This window comes from Pan troglodytes, chromosome 6, assembly GCF_028858775.2.
Source record: "Pan troglodytes isolate AG18354 chromosome 6, NHGRI_mPanTro3-v2.0_pri, whole genome shotgun sequence".
NCBI classification, from domain to species: Eukaryota; Metazoa; Chordata; class Mammalia; order Primates; family Hominidae; genus Pan; species Pan troglodytes.
The window spans coordinates 29215903-29237019 of NC_072404.2; the positions used below are offsets into that span (position 1 = coordinate 29215903).

The 21117-nt window shown below is 41.0% G+C and overlaps 1 protein-coding gene and 1 non-coding gene across 7 annotated transcripts in view; one reads left to right on the forward strand and one right to left on the reverse strand.

The window, feature by feature from the left end:
• The window catches only part of IGF2BP3 (insulin like growth factor 2 mRNA binding protein 3), a 153724-nt gene that overhangs the window by 79028 nt on the left and 53579 nt on the right, over window positions 1-21117 (reverse strand). The gene's annotated exons all lie outside the window — the stretch shown is intronic.
• Window positions 7206-7276, forward strand: LOC112209921 (small nucleolar RNA SNORD65). The gene has a single exon (XR_002944909.1). It is a non-coding gene; the product is annotated as a small nucleolar RNA SNORD65 (small nucleolar RNA).

Here is a 21117-nt window from a genome sequence, read left to right on the forward strand (position 1 = left end):
TTACAGGCACACGCCACTACACCCGCCTAATTTTTGTATTTTTTAGTAGAGAAGGGGTTTCACCATATTGGCCAGGCTGGTCTCAAACTTGTGACCTGGTGATCTGCCCACCTCGGCCTCCCAAAGTGCTGGGATTTACAGGGGTGAGCCACCATACCCGACTAACTCCCAATGTTTAATGTGTGAAAAGGCTTAAGGTTTAAGTGAGAAAAAAGCAGGAAATTACATGCAATATATTCAGTACTGTTTTTTTTTTTTTTAAATTACAAGACTACACAGATGGGAAAAAGAAATTGGATGATAAATCTTTAATCAACACATTGTAACTGTTTGCCCAAAAAGTGTGAAGAATATCAGACATATACAGTTGGAGAAAAGAAGCCATGAATAGAACTGAGAGTCAAAAATAAATGGTCAGGCTGGGTGTGGTAGCTCATGCTCATAATACCAGCACTTTGGGAGACCAAGTCAGGAGGATCCCTTGAGGTCAGGAGTTCAAGACCAGCCTGGGCAACATAGCGAGATCCCTTCTGTAAAAAAAAAAAAAAAAAAAAAAAAAAAAATTAGCTGGGTGTGGTAGTATGCATCTGTAGTCCCAGCTACTTGGGAGACTGGGAGGTCAAGGCTGCAGTGAGCCATGACTGAGCCAGTACACTCCAGCCTGGGCAACAGAGTGAGACCCTGTCTCTAAAATACACACACACACCCCTTTGACTATTGGTCAAAGATAGGCAAATATGCCAAGTGAAATAACGATGCTAGTTTTTGCAGACAAAATTGGCTGATATTTTGAATTATGTTAGCATGAAGTATGCTGGGGAGGATATGGAAAAACAATGTCTTGTCCATTAGTGGGGGAAAGTATAAAGCAACATAGAATTTCTATAAAAGTTTTGTTAATATCAAATAGCCTAAAAATTCACTCTGATCTAATTCAATTTGTGTGTATACCTGCATAGAAGTATGAAAAGTAATATGCCAAGATATTTTTGAACTTTACTTTCCAAATTTTATTCAATGAGCCTGTATCACCTATAATGGGGAAGAAGTATATTTAAGTCATTCTTTAACTGAGGCTTCTGAAAAGAAAAAAAATATCAGTTTGAAACCAAAATACCGACTAAACAAGCGTAGATCTGTCCCTTGACTGACCAAGACAAGAAAACAGATGAAGCCACTGAGCTACAGGAAAGCAAAGAGTGCCGCTAGATTAGGGTAAACCACCAGAGCTCTGTTAGGAGTAGCTGGTGGGAAGATTCAGACAGCAGGGCAACCCCACTCCAGGACCTCCCACTCTGGCACATGAATGAAATCCCTCACATGCCAGCTAGAATTAAATACAAAACCTGTAACAGCACAACCACCTTTACCCCCTTTTCTCCCTCTTCATAGCTTGTGTATAGGCAGCACAGGAATGCCAAGACCACAACTGTACAGCATACAACTTTCGTTTTTGAAAAGACAGCTAAAAAACTTTACAGCTGTTTTTGTCACCTTGGATTTATTGTTGCCTTTTTTTTTTTTTTTTTTTTTTTTGAGACAGAGTCTCGCTCTGTTGCCCAGGCTGGAGTGCAGTGGCATGATCTCGGCTCAGTGCAACGTCTGCCTCCTGGGTTCAAGCAATTCTCCTGCCTCAGCCTCCTGAGTGGCTGGGATCACAGGCACCCACCACCACGCCAGCTAATTTTTTGTATTTTTAGTAGAGACAGGGTTTAGCCATGTTAGCCAGGGTAGTCTTGAACCCTTGGCCTCAAGTGATCTGCCCGTCTCGGCCTCCCAAAGTGCTGGGATTACAGGCGTGAACCACCGCGCCTGGCTTTTTTTTTTTTTTTTTAAGACAGATTCTTACTCTGTCACCCAGGCTAGAGTGCAGTGGCACGATCTTGGCTCACTGCAACCTCCACTCCCTGGGTTCAAGTGATTCTTGTGCCTCAGCTTCCTGAGTAGCTGGGATTACAGGCGTGTGCCACTACACCCAGCTAATTTTTATATTTTTAGTAGAGACATGGTTTAGCCACATTCGCCAGGCTGGTCTCGAATTCCTGACCTCAAATGATCTGCCTGCCTCAGCCTCCCAAAGTGCTGGGATTATAGGTGTGAGCCACCGTGCCCGGCCTTGTCATTGCCTTTTAAAATCTCAGTTGTAAGGTTACTGACATAGCCGCAACCCATCCATGACACTCTCGCTTTCCAGGGGTGCAAGGACAGCTTTAACAGCTGTAATGGGTTTAGACACTCAGACTTTCTGATCTATTCCTGGAAGCCAGTGCTGATTAATTTTTAACTTCTTTGGAACTGAGCCCCAAATAAAACATGAAACTGGGACTTATATTACAATGACTAAGGTACTACAGACATCTACTTAGAATCAAGTATCACCAAAGAAAGGCAGAATAACCTGAGAAATGTTTCATCCAAAAAATTGCAAATGAAAAAGTCTTTTTAAAATGATAAAAAGCACTGATCATTGTCTGTAGACAGGCCCGGTACACACCCTAGTTGAATAATTTGTAACACAGAAGGTAGAATGGCAAGATCAAAATGAGTAAGAACTTGAGGCAAGGAGAAGGAATGTTTCTGTTTTTACAAGTGAATGTTCATGAACCACTACTTTTAGGCCTTACTCTTCAATGTATTTAGTTCAAGAAACAATAAGTAAATTGCTAAGCATCTGAAACGAAACTGAAAATCGAACAACCCAGCAAGTCTTATTAATAGCTCTTCTAGGATATTAATGACATAAAAGATAATGCACCCACATTAAAACGCACAATACTGGTGTCACCTGCTACACACCCTAACCAATAGAGCTAACCTACAGAAAGTATTTAAGGTAAGCAGTAAAGAAGGAGAGACTACTCTTCTCTGCATTCACGAATGTTGTAAACTGATGGCCAGTACTGCCCACAGTATGGCAGATGTGGCCAAAATGAGGGCAGAACCATCAGTCCCTTCTTCACTAACCCTAATGAACCAAGACTTCCTCAAGCTTAGCTAAGCCTCAAATGAGAAAGGCAACACTTTCTGCGAACATGTCACAGTGTTGGATAGCACAAAGGCTGACCTCAAGAAAAGGCTGATTCAGTAAGTAGTGCTGTCACAAATGGAAAACCATTTGGAAGAAAAACAAAAAAAAGACAAGGACAGCTAATTATCATATATATATATATATATACACACACACATATATATATACACATATATATGTATATATACACACACACACATATGCACATATATATACACACACACATACACACACACATATATATACATACACACACACACACACAAAAATATACAACTATTAATGATAGTTACCTCTGAATGGTAGGATTTTAAGCCCTTTTTTCTGTTTTCTACAGTGAACACAAACACTTTTTTTTGTTTGTTTTTGGAGACAGGGTCTTGCTGCTCTGTCACCCAGGCCACAGTATGATTGCATGATCACGGCTCACTGCAGCCTCGATTTCCCAGGCTCAAGGGATACTCCCACCTCAGCCTCCCAAGTAGCTGGGACTACAGACGTGGGCCACCACGCCTGGCAAATTATTGTACTTTTTTTAAGAGATGGGGTTTTATCATGTTGCCTAGGCTGATCTTGAACTCTTGGGCTCAAGAAATCCTCCCACCTTGGCCTCCCAAACTGCTGTGATTACAGGCATGAGCCACTGTGCCAAAAAATTTCTAACTTAAAAAATTAAAGTGAGTGGCATATAACTCCCAGTTGCTATAAGGTGGCCACTGGTCAATTTCTGAGGAGTTCCTAGAGGACACTCTGATATCTGACTTCCTTAGGGGACACTCAGCAAGTCTCATTAGCTTCCTTGGAATTAACCCACCTTTGCGCTTCTGTGATCAAGAGAACTTGCTTTCATCCAACTCAAGATGTCTTCTGCCCGCTGGAGTGGCCTTCCAGAAGGACCCTTTCCCTGCAGAACTGTGCTATCACCTCACCAATGATCACTCAGAATGGTCCTTCACGCTAGTACCAGGCAACGTGGTTAAATCAGACAACTCGTTCACTAAAGCCTCCCTCCCATACATACCTTGTAACATGTAAATCAATAACAAGTTATTATTAATAACTAAAAGCTAGTTCAATCGTAACCGATGATCATCTCATGCCTAAGGAATACGGGCATGTGATCTTCTATTCACTGAACAAATGTCAACAAATGTCAAGGACAGCTAAGATCCCACCCTGCAATAAGCACAGTTTAGACCTGTAGCAAGTACTATGCTCAATTCTGAACCCTACTCTAAGGGGCTCGGAAACCGTGCCCCCAAAGGGAAACAGGCTGAGAGGGGTCAGTGGAGGGGAATCTGGGAGGGACAGATGAGTGGTCTGGAGAGTTTCTCAGACGATGGACCATTTGAATGTGCTCTCTTCAGACATTGGGAGAATTTTTATATTCCCAAAGGAGCTAAAATAAACATGGAAGTTGAAATGAACAGGCTCTTAAAAGATCATCTAGCCCAAGAGAGGCAATCATGTTTATTTTGCATGCCAACTGCAAACAACTGGCTGTGATTATCCACAGCCTGTGTGAGAAGGATTCTGCGGCCTAATCTAGGATCAGTGACAAGAGTCTCTCCTTGAGAGTCCCTCCTGCTGCGGAAGGAAGGAGGCTGAACAAGTACCATGGATTCCCAGCAATGACCTTCACCAATGGACTGGATACTTAAGAGGCCAGTCGAGTTATTAGGAGGGTACACAAATCCATAATGCTTTCAAGACTTTCTGATAAGGCAAATAAACAGTAATTCCTACACTTGTGTATACCATAATCTTTCAGACAGGTATACGGGTTGTGTGATTAAAAAAAAAAATTATTAGTGTTATAGGTTTCTAAAGGTAATCTAGTTCACACAACAAGGTCTTTCAGCTACAGACACACCTGCACAACTTAAAAAATCTACTTCCCAAAATGATAAAGCTATTTATAATCAGCAAGACTTTTTAACATATCTACTTTGGGAGGCCAAGGCAAGCTAAGTGTATGAGCCCAGGAGTTGGAGACCGGCCTGAACAACATGGCGAAACCCTCTCTCTATAAAAAATACAAAATTTAGCCAGGTGTGGTGGCACGTACCTGTAGTCCCAGCTACTCGGGAAGCTGAGGTAGCAGGATCGCTTCAGCCTGGAAGGTTGAGGCTGCAGTGAGCTATGATCATGCCACTGCACTCCAGCCTGGGTGACAGAGGGAGACCCTGTCTCCCCTGCGCCTACCCTCCCCCAAAACAACAACAAACCATGAGAGAAAAATAAAGCCAGGAAAAATTAAGACTGAAAATGAATTGGTATGAAGTTAGTGGTGAAGTTAAATATTCTAACAATATATAGTAGAGGTGACCCTTAAACTCAGTAGCAGACAACACCAAGGCAAACACAGTCAGTGAGAAATTATGCAGGCTCCATCATGCGCTACAAAGCTGTCTCTGGTAGCCAAGGGAAGCATATAAGCAAAGGTCCTCTTTTCAAACATTAATTAAACAGCACGTCAGAATAGAATTCCTACCATACAGAAACAAAGCTGTGACAAAAGAAAGGTTTGCTTGTTTAGTTAAGCAAGAAAGAAATTAACACAATGAAGCCATGTCCTTTATGGGAAAGATACCATGTAAATTATCTGAAGTCAGAAATATTTGTTCAGCTGGGCAACTTCAAGTAGTGGTAAACAATACTGGAATACTGGAAGTGCACAGAACATGTTCAGAATTGATGGGCATCAGATTTGCTGAGAAAGGAGAACATGGAGTAATGATGGGTGTAAGCTCAGAGGAGCTTAGCATTAATCCACCCTAATGAGGCTGGCATCTGGGGGCACAGCCTGCTCAGTTTCACAGCCATAAGGAGCAGCCCTCACTGATGTTTCTGACTTTTTTGTGACTCATTTTTTCAACACTAAAGTCTGAGGTTTTCCTTAAAGTTTTTTTAATAAGAAATTAAACTTTCCCCAAAATAGAAAGCTGAGTATTATGATCAACTACTATTAGAAAGCCTAACCAAAACAACCTGAACTATTTAAAACAAGTAACCAGATCAAGATAAAACACCCGCAATATACTTTCCAAAACATCTGATCCCTGCTAGTGAAGGGCCAACATAGCTGGCACCAAGATTTCCATTTGCTGCCACCAAAAAATAAAAAAAAACACAAAGAAACAAAAAAACGAAAACATTTGTAAGAACTTCAGTGATTTCTGCATCAATAAAACTCAATGACCTCGGGCCAAGTGCAGTGGCTGACACCTATAATCCCAGCACTTTGGGAGGCTGAGGTGGGAGGATAGCTTGAGCCCAGGAATTTGAGACCAGCCTGGGCAATATGGCGATACCCCATCTCTACCCCCACCCCCCCAAAAAAGAAAAAAATTAACTGAAAAACCAACTGGCCAGGCACAGTGGTTCACGCATGTAATCCCAGCATTTTGGGAGGCTGAGGCAGGTGAAGCACTTGAGGTCAGGAGTTCGTGACCAGCCTGGCCAACATGGTAAAACCCTGTCTTTACTAAAAATACAACAATTAGCTGGGCGTGGTGGCAGGTGCCTGTAATCCCAGCTACTCCAGAGGCTGAGGCAGGAGAACTGCTTGAACCTGGGAGGCAGAGGTTGCAGTGAGCCGAGATCACATCACTGCACTCCAGCCTGGGAAACAGAGCGAGACTCCATCTCAAAAAAAGAAGAAAATAACAAAAATACAAACCTCAATGACCCGAGACAACAAATTTATATCCTATTTTCTTATACCCATCCCCCTACCCCACCCCTACACAAAAAAATCCAGTGAGTTTTTTTTTTTAACCCAATAACCCATTACAGAGTTGAAAAAATTCCCAACCAATACACTTTCAGTGAGTGAATACTGACCAGCAAGTCCACACCAGCCATTGTTCTGGGTCTTTGATAAGATGGGAGGACAGAGCCCTACCCACCTTAGCTCTGGTGGGAGAAATAGACACAAGTCAGAAGACAAATATAAAGTGCTGGCTTGGGGGTAGGGGACAGGGAGGGGTGCACACCTATAGCCCCAGCACTTTGGGAGGCAAAGGAGGGAGGATAACTTTAGCCTAGGAGTTTGATGCAGCAGTCAGCTATGATCTCACCACTGCACTGGGCAACAGAGAAGACTATGACTTCTGAAATATGTACTTACACACACACACACACACACACACACACACACACACAATGCTAAGTCAAATAATGAAATCACCCAAAATAGCTGGAATTACTGGCAGATTGTGTAGCAATAAATCTAGTTTTCTGAAGAAAAAAAAAAATACATGAGAGAATGCAAGCCTACATGTTAAGCGCTACCATAGTGTTAAGTATGGGAGAAATACAGGAGAGATGTCTAATCCAAGCGTGGTAGGAATGATGTCTAAATTGACGGCTAAATAATTGGTGAGAATCAAGAAAGATGGAAAGGATCCAGAACAAAATAAGACTGTTGGGGGGAAAAAAAAGAGCAAATGGATTCTTGGCAAACAAAATGTATGCAAAAAGTCCTGAAGCTAAGAGAAGGATGGGGTTGAGGAAGTAAAGTACTTCACAGTACTGGAGCACACAGCATGTGAATTTCAGCCAAAGGACAAATGCCTCCAAAAAAAGTTAATTCACAGTGCAGCAGGGCGAGGCACTTGTCTTATTTGCTGGTTCTCACACTGACCCTGAAAGGACTTTTTTTTGTTAATCCCATTTTCACAGATGGGAAAGGGACTCTGTATGGTTGTCACTTTTATCCAAAGTCTCATAGCCAGTAAGAAGCTGCCCTCAAAGTCCCTACCCCGTCTTTCCATTCGACCATTCTGGGGTTCAGACCCAGAAACCCCATACCTCTGCCTTATATTTGAATAAAAAGTATGTCTCCAGGTTTATGTGGAGAATAACCAAGACCTCAGAAACATTTAGTGAAAATCAGAGCTAGAAGGAATCTGTTTTTTTGCGAGTTCAGAGAAGCTGACTTGGATAAGACATCAAAGTTGTCTTGTGCAGCAAATTCTCCTCTGGCACATAGTAGGCACTCTGATAAATTCAAAAAGGCTTCTAAGAAGAGGCAGAAGCAAGGACAGGGAAGGAGCTCAGCTCCACAGCTCAGGGAGGGTGACAGAATGGCCTAAGGCCCAGGAGAGCACCGTGTTGTCAACTGTCAGTGTCAAGCCTGAGACAGGAGCCATGAACTAGCACCATCTCGGCTCTGATGTTGAACTGCAGCCAAGGTCTCAAACTGGCCTTATACCAACACATGCCTCCTTCTATCACCTAACTGGCCATACACCATGCCTCCTTTAACACCTAACTGGCCTTACACCAACACATGCCTCCTTCTATCTTGTCATCTCATAATAGGAATGCTGCATCCCCTACATGAAATGACAAAATGTATTCTGCATAGAAATCCCTCTAGGTACTGAAGAACTTTATCTTAATGTATTTCACCACTGAGTATTTAGAGTCCCCACTCTCAAGGTTGTGGTCCTATTACCATTTATTTGACACTTGAGTGCTGACTACACTGGTGGTAAATTGAATAATGGTCCCAAATATATCTACCTCCTAATGCTTAAAAACTGCGAGTGTTACCTTATATGGCAAAAGGGACTTTGAGGGTATAATTAAGTATCTTGAGGTGGAGATATTATATGGGATTACCTGGGTGAGCCTTATGTAATCATGGATCCTTACAAAAGGGGCGAGAGAGGAGGGAAAGTCAGAGAGAAGACAATGTGAGGACAGAAGCAGAGGCTGAAGTGGTACACTTTGAAAGAGGAAACCATTAGGTATATCTCCAAATGCTATCCCTCCCCCCCCACCCCACAACAGTCCCCGGAGTGTGATGTTCCCCTTCCTGTGTCCATGTGTTCTCACTGTTCAATTCCCACCTATGAGTGAGAACATGCAGTGGTTGGTTTTTTGTCCTTGCGATAGTTTGCTGAGAATGATGTTTCCAGTTTCATCCATGTTCCTACAAAGGACATGAACTCATCATTTTTTATGGCTGCACAGTATTCCATGGTGTATATCTGCCACATTTTCTTAATTCAGTCTATCATTGTTGGACATTTGGGTTGGTTCCAAGTCTTTGCTATTGTGAATAATGCCGCAATAAACATACGTGTGCATGTGTCTTTATAGCAGCATGATTTACAATCCTTTGGGTATATACCCAGTAATGGGATGGCTGGGTCAAATGGTATTTCTAGTTCTAGATCCCTGAGGAATCGCCACGCTGACATCCACAATGGTTGAACTAGTTTACAGTCCCACCAACAGTGTAAAAGTGTTCCTATTTCTCCACATCCTCTACAGCACCTGTTGTTTCCTGACTTTTTAATGATTACCATTCTAACTGGTGTGAGATGGTATCTCATTGTGGTTTTGATTTGCATTTCTCTGATGGCCAGTGATGATGAGCATTTTTTCATCTGCTTTTTGGCTGCATAAATATCTTCTTTTGAGAAGTGTCTGTTCATATCCTTTGCCCACTTTTTGATGGGGTTGTTTTTTTCTTGTAAATTTGTTTGAGTTCATTGTAGATTCTGGATATTAGCCCTTTGTCAGATGAGTAGGTTGCGAAAATTTTCTCCCATTTTGTAGGTTGCCTGTTCACTCTGATGGTAGTTTCTTTTGCTGTGCAGAAGCTCTTTAGTTTAATTAGATCCCATTTGTCAATTTTGGCTTTGCTTGCCATTGCTTTTGGTGTTTTAGACATGAAGTCCTTGCCCATGCCTATGTCCTGAATGGTATTGCCTAGGTTTTCTTCGAGGGTTTTTATGGTTTTAGGTTTAATATCTAAGTCTTTAATCCATCTTGAATTAATTTTTGTATAAGGTGTAAGGAAGGGATCCAGTTTCAGCTTTCTACATACGGCTAGCCAGTTATCCCAGCACCATTTATTAAATAGGGAATCCTTTCCCCATTTCTTGTTTTTGTCAGGTTTGTCAAAGATCAGATGGTTGTAGATATGCGGCATTATTTCTGAGGGCTCTGTTCTGTTCCATTGATCTATACCTCTGTTTTGGTACCAAATGCTAAATGACGAGTTAATGGGTGCAGCACACCAACATGGCACATGTATACATATGTAACCTGCACATTGTACACATGTACCCTAAAACTTAAAGTATAATAATAATAAAATAAAATGAAATTTTTTAAAAAAAAAAGAAAGAGGAAACCATGAAAGCCAAGAACTACAGCCAGGCACTAGAACCTGGGAAAGGCAAGCAAACGGATTCTCCCCTAAGACTTCTAGAGGGAGCCAGTTCTCATGACAACCTTGACTTTAACCCACAGAGACTGATTTCAGACTCCCGGCTTCTAGAACAAAAATTAATTTCTGTTGCTTTAAACCACCAAGTTTGTGATTAATTTGTTACAGCAGCATAGGAAACTAATACACCTATTCTTATTTTATGTTAGCAATGTAAATTTTCTATACCATCACTCATATTGAATTGCTCTAAAATAATACACCTCTCCTCCACCTAAAAACAGTGAAGCAATATTGATCAGTAAAACAAAAGCAGAATGTTGACTATCATTAAGGTCGGTAGATGGGGGGTTCAGTATACTATTTTCTCAATGTGTGTATGTTTGAAAACTCCCAAAGTACAGAGCTTAAAAAGTCACTTTAAAATTCCTAAGAAAGGAATCACATTTCTACACCATCTCCCACTGAGCCATATGAGCCAGTTTTTTTTCCCCAACATTGGAACAAGTTGTCATATCTTTACTTCAATGCCACACCAGGTCCTTGGCTAGTGGATAAGGCATACATGGTATAAAAAGTTTGCATCCTTAAACATGTTCTCAGAACATCTAAGAGGCACACAGGAGCTGAGCAACTAAAGAAACATTTGTGTTTCCAATATCTTGTTTCTCCAGGATAGTAAATCATGCATTAAAACAATGTGCAAAAGTTCTCCAAAGTATTATATTACTTTTTGCTGACCACAAATAGGCAAATGCATCTAAGATTATCTGATTTCTAATGCAATTCAATTCTGTGAAAGTCTAAAACAAAATATTAGGTTGGTACAAAAGTAATTGGAGTTTTCGCCATTAGAAGTAGTATCTCTAAGCTATATAATAAGCAGGTGGTTTTGGACTTAGCCACAGCTGACCTTGTCCTGCTCCTCCAGGGTAACATTTTGAGGACAATGCTATCAGAGGTTCTTCATATCTCTGTGTTGGTGTGGCAGCCTAAGTACTGTCTGCCACACCAACATTACAACCAAAAGGGGCCATTCTGACTAAGGCTGACCCAGCCTCAGAAAGCAAGGCACGTGACAAAATCACATCCTTCAATCTGGCTGTACTTGCTCCACCCACTGAAAATTAAGAAATACTTAGATGCCCAAGAATTTCCATTTCACACGAGAACAACTTCAAAAGCCACCTCATGACTGTGTGCATGGATCCAACCATAAATACCTACACAAGCACACACCAAAGCCAACCATATGCATCGCAGTGTAATGACTGTGTGTAAAATGAGTCAGCTGGAAGAGCAGAAGTATTTAAGATGCTGTCAAAACCCTATTTTTTTGAGATGGAGCCTCGCTCTGTGGCCTAGGCTGGAGTGCAGAGGCACGATCTTGGCCCACTGCAGTATCCACCTCCTGGGTTCAAGTAATTCACGTGCCTCAGCCTCCCAAGTAGCTGGGATTACAAGCACATGCCACCACATAAGGCTAATTTTTGTATTTTTAGTAGAGACGGGGGTTTCACCATGTTGCCCAGGTTGGTCTCGAACTCCTGACCTCAAGTGACCTGCCTGCCTCCCCCAAAGTGCTGGAATTACAGGCGTGAGCTACCACGCCCAGCCCAAAACCCTGATTGTTAAACCATGATTGACGAAATGGTCTCCTTTTAAAAACTGTAACTTTTCTGCTGATACAGAGTAACTAAAAGTAAGGACACCAACCATATTTAAGATTCAGTCACTGTGGCCGAGTAGTAGGACCCCTTCCCAGCAGTACTTGCCTTCACACAGACCCACCAGAGGAACAGTTGCGGGCCCCCTGCTGAGGGGGTTCACCATCAACATCATGGCTGCCAGCATCATGGAGGCAGCATCATGAACTGCCGGGAGTCTGATAATCCAGGACCCTTCCTGCCTTGTATTAGGAATTGTCTTCCATCATTCAAACTCACAGTACAAAAAATACAGCAGGAAGTCTTCTGAAATTAAGATTTGAAAAGTCACTGCTATGCCGGGCACAGTGGCTCACGCCTGTAATTTCAGTACTTCAGGAGGCTAAGGCAGGTGGATCACCTGAGGTCAGGAGTTCGAGACCAGCCTGGCCATCACCGTGGAACCCTGTCTCTACTAAAAATACAAAAATTAGCTGGGCTTGGTGGCAGTCACCTGTAATCCCAGCTACTCGACAGGCTGAGGCAGGAGAATGGCTTGAACCCAGGAGGTAAAGGTTGCAGTGAGCCAAGATTGCACCACTGCACTCCAGCCTGGGTTACAGAACAAGACTCGTCTCCAAAAAAAAGTCACTGCTTCCCTAGGGATTGGCATGAAGCAAAATGCAGTCTAGGCCGGGCACGGTGGCTGAAACCTGTAAAGCCTGTAATCCCAGGAATTTGGTTGGCTGAGACAGGTGGATCACCTGAGGTCTTGAGGTCAGGAATTCAAGACCAGCCTGGCCAACATGGCAAAACCCCATCTCTACTAAAATTACGAAAATTAGCCAGGCATGGTGGCGTGTCCCTGAAGTCCCAGCTACTCGGGAGGCCGAGGCATGAGAATCACTTAAACCCAGGAGGCAGAGGCTGCAGTGAGCCGAGATTGCACCACTGCGCTCCAGCCTGGGCGAAAGAACAAGACTCTGTCTCAAAAACAAAAACAAACAAAAAAATGCAGTCTAAGCCCAAAACCACCTGCTTAATACATAGCTCAGAGATATTTTTAGACTTTTAGAGTTGAGTTGTATTAGAAATCAGATCATCTAAGATGGATTTACCTGTATGTGATCAGCAAAGTAACATATACTTTGCAGAACTTCTGCACACTTGTACTGCATGACTTCCTATCCATAAGTATATAAAGCTAAGAAGAAATAAACAACTTGAGTTATGCCTGTTAAACTACTCTGCAAATTTTATCATGGATAAAAAGAGACTGCTGATGGTAAAGGCAGTTAAGTTCATTTCCATCATTAAATGATAATTTTTATAGAAAGTGATACTTATGCAAAACAAAGGAGGTGATGGGAGTAAAACATTTGAGCATTTGGCCAGGAAGAGGGGAACTTACACCTTCCATGGGAAAGTATTTTAGGAACATACCGTCATTTTGGGTGACTGTGGGAAGAGAAAGAGTGAGATGAAGATAGAGACCATATCATGACAAGACAAACTTATAAGTGGAGATTAACCATTTACAAATTTTTATAGCAGACTGACAAGAATTTTATGTCTGTTGAATCTAATAATAAAAATCAGCTTGTCTTTTGGCTGACTTTAAAATTTCATTGTAATAATTTATTTTCATTGTATTTTACAAAAAAGTCAGTAATCAATTAGAAATTTAAAAATAACTGGTCCTTCAACACAGCTAAGGAAGGAATGATTTAGAACAGTAATTCTCAATGGAGAAACCTTCACCCCTTAAGGAAGTGGTTTTAGAAATCTGTGGATCTTTTGGGATTAGGAAAAGAGTCCTTCACTAATATTTGATAGTCACAGACCAGGTATGTCACACATCCTGAAGTGTGCAGTACAGCTTCACACAATAAAGAGAGGTGGCCTCATGTCCTGCACAGCCTTTGAAGGTCCTTGATATTCAGATACAGGGGAAACCCATTTATCTGACCCTATAACCTGACAAAATATTTATTGCTCAGTTTTCATATATACTGCATCTTCCAAAACTGTATCATGTAAATCAAGATACTATTATATTTTGGTCTGCTTATCACTAGAGAAAACCACTAAACTGAGAGCACACAACTTTGCATTGCCTGTATATTATTCCTGTCTCAACACCAGTATTGGTCCACGGAGGACTATTCTACATATGGTACAAGCACTTAGCTATTTCATTATGCCTAAACTCTGATCATGCCTAAGTATTTATGTACTAAATTTTTTTTGTATAAATAATTTTTATGTCTCCTTTCTGGTATTACTAGGACATTACATTGATTTTTAAATTATAGATATATATAAGTGGGTTATATTTTCTGTGAATTTCACTTCAGGATTGTAATTGGAACATTACATAGGAGGAAATTATAGATCTCAATAAAAACACTGATGAAATTGGTGCTAAAAGTCATAAATGCGTAAGTGAACTTGCAGGAGATATTAGAAGTCATCCTTATTTCCGCATTTGAGATGACAGAAGAATATACAGTTTAGATACAGTAGCAGCTAAAAAAGGAGGTTCTGCCTAGTTTAAATCCTAATTCAGCCAATGGTAGCTGCAAGACCTTGGCAAGTTTTTGCATTTCCCAATTACTTTGTTGTTTTTAAAAATAAGAATAGCACTATTCCCTTCTATATCTAGGGTTGGCTCTAAGAATATAACAAGAAGAGAATCCATCTAGAGAGGTACTTGGCCAGGCACGGTGACTCATGACTGTAATCCCAACACTTTGGGAGGTCAAGGGAGGAGGATCGCTTAAGCTCAGGAGTTTGAGACCAGCCTGGGCAATGTAGCAAGACCCTGTTTGTAAAAAAAAAAAAAAAAATTTTTTTTTTTTTAAATTAATGGGGCACAGCGGTATGTGCCTGTAGTCCTAGCTACTCAGGAGGCCAAGGCAGGAGGACTGCTTGAGCCCAGGAAGAGTTTAAGGCTGCAGTGAGTCGTGATCATGCCACCTGACTCCAGCCTGGGTGACAGAGTCTTGAAGAAATCAAATGGAAAAAAAAGAGGTTCGCATATTGCTCTGCTCATAATCAACACAACCCACATGTGTGATATTAAGTTAATCTAAAACACAAAGGCAGAGTACTAAAGAGAAGGAAATGAGCTAAGAATATGAGAGTAGGCATAAAAATGAGTGAAAGATAGACACATCAAATATAGGCCTTCTTTTAAAAAGAAATCTGAAATATCAGTCATTACCATTAGCCAGAGTAAGCTAACTAAACAATTTCAATCTTTGTATATATACCTGGACACATGTGAGTCTAGGAGTAGTGGACACAAAACAAGAAAAAAAATCCAGCAAGATGAACACAGAAATCTCTATCTGGGTTGACAGTCAAGCTTTGAAAAGCATCATACACACTCAATTCAACCAACACTTAACTTACTGAGCACCACCTTTGTCTACCAGATTGGAATAAAAAACTGAGGAAAGGTATCTGTGAATATATACAATAGACATCTAGGCAAGATCGCAATAAATTATAGCCTTTCTCATCCCCACATGGAAAGTAATACTGAATAGTAATTACTGAATAGTAATATTGTGTTTTGAGTAAGACAAAGTAGGCCATTCAGGAAATCAAAATACGGCAAGTCGGGGGTTGGGGTGGGGATGGCCTTAGTACTGAGAAAACTCTTGCTTTTCTGGTTGCTGATAATAAAATTAGACACAGCATTAATAGTGCCCTGTCACTCCCAATTGGTTTACTGTTCTAAAACCCTACCAGGAGACTTTGCCCTCCCCAGTCTTAACGTTGTATATTTTGTTCATTAAAACTGGAGGTAGAAAGACAGGAAAAGAGCAACAAGTGAAGGTTTTTATATACTTAAATTTAAAATGATGAGCACTGCATACACATCTCTAGTGCTGAGTCACATGGAAAAATTGAACACGCATTTCTTTTAAGAGGGTAAAGTCCTGTTCAGTCTCAATTCAACCAAAGGTTATCTACAAGAAAAAAGCAAATCACTTATGAGTAGTTACTCTGTTCTTGAGAAATAAAAAATTCAAATTCACCTCTTTTGAAATTTAAAAGGCACCAAAAAACAATATTCAAAGAAACAACTTAAACTTTAGTTCCAGGTTCTAGATCCAGACAAATTTCAATAAGCACACCCACCTTGTTTCTCCCACTGAAAGCAGTTTAAAAATCTAGACAGAAAGTATCAAACAATAATTTGAAGACTCAAAGTAAAGATAGCAGACAGACTAGGAACTCTATAGTACTACAGAAACTGAAGTGATTTGCTTCTTTTTTTCCCTCTGCTATGCCCCAGCCTAGACTCAGCAGCAAAAAACTTTCAAGTTGTTAGTGGATACAGACAGATCTTAGGAGAAGCCTTGTAGTTTAGGCTGGAGAAGCAAGAAACGGGAACCGGGCCGCACAGCAGAAGGTGAGAGGAGGTGAGCAGGCTTAAATGCCTGAGCCCCGCCTCCTGTCAGATCAGCAATGGCAGCGTTAGATTCTCATGGAAGTGCGTACCCTATTGTGAACTGCGCACGCGAGGGATCTAGGTTGCATACTCCTTATGAGATTCTAACCAATGCCTGATGATCTGAGGTAGAACAGTTTCTATCCCGAAACCACTCCCCTTCCCCAACCATGAAAAAATTGTTTTAATGCATAAAAAGAGTTCTGAACTCTTCAACCAGGGCTGTATGGATTTCCTGAGAACAAACAAGTCCATCTTGGTGAAAGAATCCGCCTTCACTGATGTGAAACTAAAGGTTGAGCAAGTTTGCTTCTGGAGAAGAACGCTGTTGACAGGCTTACACATGATGATGGAGCAATGGAAATATTAATGCTGGGTGATTAACACAGACTCTACAACCGGTGAGTTCTCTTCAGAACCTCTGGACGACTGTTGCAAAGAAATAAAAGTCATGATCAAAATTTTCTGATTAAAAAAAAAAAAAAGAAAAATTGTCTTCTACGAAACCAGTCCCTGGTGCCAAAAAGGTTGGGGATCACTGATCTAAAACACTGATGGAGGGAAGAAGCTATAGTTCCAAGGGGATGGATTGAACCTTTTAGCTTCTTTTCCTTCTGTTTGCCTCTCATTAGCCCTGGACATGTATACAGTTACAGGAAGTGCACAACCACGCAAGGTATCTAAGGCCCTTGCTTTTCTGATTGGAGAATCAAAAAGGGAAGCCTCAGGGAAACAAAATACTAATCAAATTGTGTCCGGAATTGGTTTCTTCCAGTGGGTTCTGGGTCTCACTGACTTCAAGAATGAAGCCGTGGACTCCCACGGTGAGTGTTACAGTTCTTAAAGATGGTGTGTCTGGAGTTTGTTCCTTCAGATGTTCAGATGTGTCCAGAGTTTCTTCCTTCCAGTGGGTTCGTGGTCTTGCTGACTTCAGGAGTGAAGCCACAGACCTTCGCAGTGAGTGTTACAGCTCTTAAAGGTAGTGTGGACCCAAAGAGTGAGCAGCAGCAAGATTTACTGTGAAAAACAAAAGAACAAAGCTTCCACAGTGTGGAAGGGGACCCCGGCGGGTTGCCGCTGCTGGCTCAGGTGGCCAACTTTTATTCCCTTATTTGGCCCCACCCACATCCTGCTGATTGGTCCATTTTACAGAGTGCTGATTGGTCCATTTACAAACCTTTAGCTAGACATAGAGCACTGACTGGTGCGTTTTTACAGAGTGCTGATTGGTGCGTTTACAAACCTTTAGCTAGACACTGAGTGCTGACTGGTGTGTTTACAATCCTTTAGCTAGACAGAAAAGTTCTCCAAGTCCCCACCCGACCCAGAAGCCCAGCCGGCTTCACCTCTCAAAATCATGGAGACAGAGAAGCTCATTCAGCTTCAACATCATGAAGTTATTAGAAATCAATAAAACAGATAAAGCTCTGCAAGGCTGATGAAGATTTTAAGAGAGAGAACACAAAAATTACTAGTATCAGAATTAAAACGTGGAGATATCACTAGAGACCCCACAGACATTAAAGGATAAGGGAATACTACAAAACTTTATGCAACTTGTCCATGATGGTGTAAAGTTATTAAAAACAAAAAAAAAGAAAAAAAGAAACAACTTGGATGAAATTGACCAATTCTTTGAACACTACAAATGACCCAAGATGAAATAACCTGAAGAACACTATAATTACTGAAAATATTGAATTTGAGCATAAGAAAAAAAAAAAAAAAGGGCTGGGCGCGGTGGTTCATGCCTGTAATCCCAGCACTTTGGGAGGCCGAGGCAAATGGATCACCTCAGGTCGGGAGTTTGAGACCAGCCTGACCAACACGGAGAAACCCTGTCTCTACTAAAAATGCAAAAATTAGCTGGGCATGGTGGCGCATGTCTGTAATCCCAGCTACCTGGGAGGCCAAGGCAGGAGAATTACTTGAACCAGGAGGCAGAGGTTGTGGTGAGCCAAGATTGGGCCATCGCACTCCAGCCTGGGCAACAAAAGCAAAACTCCGTCTCAAAAAAAAAGAAAAAAAAACTTCTGAGAGAAATTATTCAAGTGGTTTCACAGGTGAATTCTATCAAATACTTAAAGAAATAACACCAATTCAGCAAATCACTTCCAGAAAAGGTAAGCAGGTTTTCCCAACACATTTTAAGGCTGTGTTACCCTGATAACAAAATCAATGGCAATACAAAAAACATCAAACTACAGACCAATATCCTTCATGAGCAGAGACACAGTAAGTCCTCAACAAAAATGTTAGCAAATTAAACCAAGCAAAAAGAATAAAATACCACAATAAAGTGGAGTTTATCATAGGAATGCAGGGTTGGTTCAACATTTTTGTGGGGGGGGGGGGGAAGTCAATGTAATTCATTTACAGCCTAAAAACTACATGATAATATCAATTCATGCAGAAAAAGCATTTGAAACAATCCAACATTCACTCATCATACAGATTGTCAACAAACTAGAAACAGAAGGCAATGTCTTCAACCTGACAAAGAGTATCTACAAAAAACCCACAGCTAACATTTTATGTGATGATGAAAGACAATGTTTTCTCACAAAAATTGAGGAAGGGTAAGGATGTCAACTCTCATTGGAGGTCCTAGACAGTACATTACAGCAATAAAAGAAAAGGCATACAGACTATAAAGGAATAAAACTATGCCCATTTGAATACATAATTGTCTAAGTAGAAAATCCCAAGCAATCTATTAAAAAATAAAAAACAAACTTTCAGAACTAGTAAGTTTAGCAATGTCAAAGGATATAAGGTCAACACAAAAATTTAAAATACTTCTACATACTAAAAACAAGTGGAAGTCCAAACTTAAAAAATAATATTCACCTACTATTTAGAAACAAAACAAAACAAAATAACAAGTGTTGGAGTGGACGTGGAGAAGTTAGAACACACTTGGGCACTGTTGGTAGAAATGTAAAACGGTACAGCTGCTATGGAAAACAGTAATGGCAATTCCTGAAATAATTAAAAACATAATTGCTATAACATCTTTTTCACTGGTTTATTCAAGGAGAGGAAAAGAAGAACTGCTATAACATCCAGCAATCCCACTTCTAGGTACATACCCAAAAGAATTGAAAGCAGAGTCTCAAAGAGATATTTATTCACCTACATTCATGGTGGCATTGATCACAATAGCCAAAAGGTAGAAGCAACCCATATGCCCATGGACAGAAGAATAAACAAAAGGTAGAATACACAGACAGAGGAATACTACACTCAACTTTCAAAAGAAAATTCTGACACATACTACAACAGCGGTCCCCAACTATTTTTGCACCAGGGACTGGTTTCATGGAAGACAATTTTTCCACGGACAGAGAGTGGGGATGCGGGGGATGGCTTCAGGATGAAACTGTTCCACCTCAGATCATCAGGCATTAGATTCTCCTAAGGAGTGAGCAACCTAGATCCCTCAACGCGTGCGGTTCACAATAGGGTATGCATTCCTATGAGAATCTAATGCCGTCACTGATCTGTCAGGAGGTGAAGCTTAGGCAGTAATCCTCATTCACTTGCCACTCACCTCCTGTGGTACAGCCCAGTTCCTAACAGGCCACAGACGGTACCAGTTTGAGGCCTGGGGGTTACGGACCCCTGTGCTACAACATGGGTGAACAGCATACTAAGTGAAATAAGCCAGTCATAAAAAGACAACTTAGTAAAGTTGATAATTATTCCAAAAGGGTTTTTTGGTTGCAATCCCAATAAACATCCCAGCAGAATTTTTGTGTATAGACTTGCTGGTTCCAAAATACACGTGGAAAAGCAAAGTAACGACAATAGCCACAATTCTGAAAAACAATAAAGTTGAAGGAATAATACTATTCAATTTTAAGATTTATAAAGACACCGTAACCAAGAAAGTATAGTAGCAAAAGGACAGACACATAAATCAATGGGATAAAAGAGTCCAGAAACAGACCCACACAAATATGGTCAATTGATTTGTAACAAAAGTGTGAGGGCAATTCAATGGAAAAGGAACAATATTTTCAATTTGTGGTGTTAGAATGAGACATTTACATGCAAAAAATAAAACCACAGCCTGTGAAGCATACATTACATAAAAATTAACTCAAAATGCACCATAGGCTTAAGACAACAGGAGAAAACCTTCATAACTTTGATTTAGGCAAAAAGTTTTTAGACAGGACACCAAAAATACTATTCATAAAATGAGATTGGCACAAATGAATACACTGAACTTCATTAAAATTTAAAACTTTTGGCCAGGTGCGATGGCTCAAGCCTCTAATCCCAGCACTTTGGGAGGCCAAGATGGGTTGATCACCTGAGGTCAGGAGTTTGAGACTAGCCTGGCCAACATGGTGAAACCCCATCCCTACCAAAAATACAAAAATTAGCCAGGCATGTTGGTGGGCGCCTGTAATCCCAGCTACTCAGGAGGCTGAGACACGAGAATCGCTTGAACCCAGGAGGCAGAGGTTGCAGTGAGCCGAGATCGCACCATTGCACTCCAGCCTGGGTGACAGAGCGACACTCCATCTTAAAAATTTTTTTAAAAATAAAGATACAAAAGAAAAAAAAAATAGCCAGGTGTGGTGGTACACACCTGTAGTCCCAGCTACTGGGGAGGCTGAGATGGGAGAATCACCTGAGCTCAGGAAGTCAATGCTGCAGTGAGCTGTGATTGTGCCACTGCACTCCAGCCTGGGCGATAGGAGTTCAAGATTCTGTCTCAATCAACTGATAAAGGGCATGATGACCTTTAAGATGATCATATCCAGAAAAATGA